A 2,398-nucleotide genomic window follows, 5' to 3' on the forward strand; every position below is an offset into this window, starting at 1 on the left:
ACCTTAAATTTTAAAAATAAGTAAAACAATGATCAATTAATATTGAGTTTACTACCTTAAAAAAGGATGAATGTTCAAATTTTGTCTTTATTTTGTGTATTTATACGATCTTTTTCACTTTTTCAATAATTGAATTCCACATTTCTTAAAAATAGTCATATCCGTATCTGTTTTTTTAGAACATGACAGTCACAACAATAAACACGCACGTAATGATCTTATTCTTTGTAACTTATTATTTTTATGTTTATTCCGTGACTTTTTGTATTAATTGTACTTAGTTCATTAATATAATCAAGACATTAGTATTAAGTCAACGAATTTATTGTACATTTTTTTTTTAGAGAATCGTGTAGTTATGTAAAGCCAATGTTGAGTATTAAGTCACCTTGAGATATACTTTTACCTACTCAAATTTCTATCATTATCTTATAAACACTAAACTCTTATTGTACTATTAATTAAACAAATGTTTAATATGTTTCAATTAAAAACAAATACCTATTTATAATATTTATTATTTTATTATTAGTAAGATATTTTTATTTTTTAAGTTCGTAGAATTTTTGTATTATAAATATATTTACAAATATGATTTATTCTTTAATATATATTTAAATAAACTTCTCTATAGAAACTTCTATGAGAAAACATGAGAAGGAAAAAAAATGAAACAGTCTTTTTCAAAAAGAAAACAAAATTTACATAAGGTAATTTCTTGAAATTTTCTTATATTTCTTTAAATTTTTGTGTTAACTTCTCCGTTAAAATAAATTTATTTCGTTTTTTCTTCTTTTCCTTTTCTTTTCTTGCGGAGAAGTTCAGTTAGCCAATGCATAATTTGACAATTGACTTTTTTTATCCTGTACCTCCGTAATTCTAATTGCACCTCCATAATTTTTTAAAACTTTATCAAGATGACTTTCCGATTACTTGTTTTGAATTTTTTTTTCTAGAATAAGTTTTTTTTTAAAAAAAAACTTCGGATGTGATTTTCATAATATAATTTTTTTAATAGAATTTTCAGAACATTCTTTCTAGAAACATGGAATGCATTCTATACTGAATTTTATAAAATAAAAATTTTAAAACAAGCTTTCGGAAATATATATAATATCTTTTGGAATAATTTTTTTTAAATACGTTTTTCAGAACAAACTTTATATAACACATAAAATACATTTTAAAATGAGTTTTTTTAATTAAAATGGACTTTCTAAAATATATATAATACCTTTGAGAACAAACTTCTTTTAATGATCGAGAAAGGTGTAGTGGGAGTGGGAAGCAGTAACAACATAGATGATGTAGTACAACAAAGATGGTATTTTAGTGTTTTCGTGTTAAGAGGGGGTGTATTTATTAATTGTGGATGTAGGAAAAAAAACCCGTGACAATTACATGAAGGTGTTTTACCTACACCTCTAATACTTCATCTATGCAACTTTTTCAGAAAATTTCCTTTTTAATTTTAGTAAATATTTTATTTAACTTTTTCTTTTTCTTATTAAAGTAATCCTACATTTCTTTAATTTTTTTAAACTGTTTTTTTATTTATAATTTAATAACTATTTAATTTAATGTAAAAATCTAATAATATTTAATACTTTTTCATATTTTAATAATTATTAAAATATAATTTGTGTTTGGGTAGGATTGAGATCTCTAACTAAACCATTCAAAGTTGTTCCCTCCATCCTCTAGGTTATACTATTCTCTCTTCTCCTTATTCTATTATTATTTATAAACCTTTAATTACCTTAACCACAATCTTTATCAATCAGTTATTGAGTTATTAATTGCTTGTCCATTCTGTCCATTAGTATGAGGGTATTCATATAATACAATTTGTATTATTATAATAATTATATTAAAAAAATTAAAATTAAAATAATTAAAATAAAAGTAATAATAATAAAAATAAGAAAAACAAAAATAATAATATAAAATCTGATTTAATATATAAATATATTAAATTATATTAACATATTAAATTATGTTAAATTATTATTAAATTTTAAATAGAAAATAAAATTTAAAAAAGGTCATTCATCGGATATTGATATTCGTTCACTATGCTATCAGATTTCTAATTCCGATTAACCAAAGTTTTTAAAACTTTGTTTTCTATTTAGGGTTAAATATGTTTTTGTTCCTTTAATTTTAAGTGAAAATTGAAATTAGTTTATCTTTGAAACTTTGGACCAATTTAGTCACTCAACTTTAAAATTATATGGATTTAGTCTTTTTAATCAATTTTTGTTAAATTTATTTGACATTTTAAATGTATTTCATAGTAATATTTAAATTATTTACACTGTTTAATACATTTTTTTTCTTCAATGTTAATCGAGAAGTGCACTTAAAACCTCAAATAAACTTAACAAAAATTGGTTAA

Source organism: Vigna radiata, chromosome 8 (genome assembly GCF_000741045.1).
Source record: "Vigna radiata var. radiata cultivar VC1973A chromosome 8, Vradiata_ver6, whole genome shotgun sequence".
Lineage (NCBI taxonomy): Eukaryota > Viridiplantae > Streptophyta > Magnoliopsida > Fabales > Fabaceae > Vigna > Vigna radiata.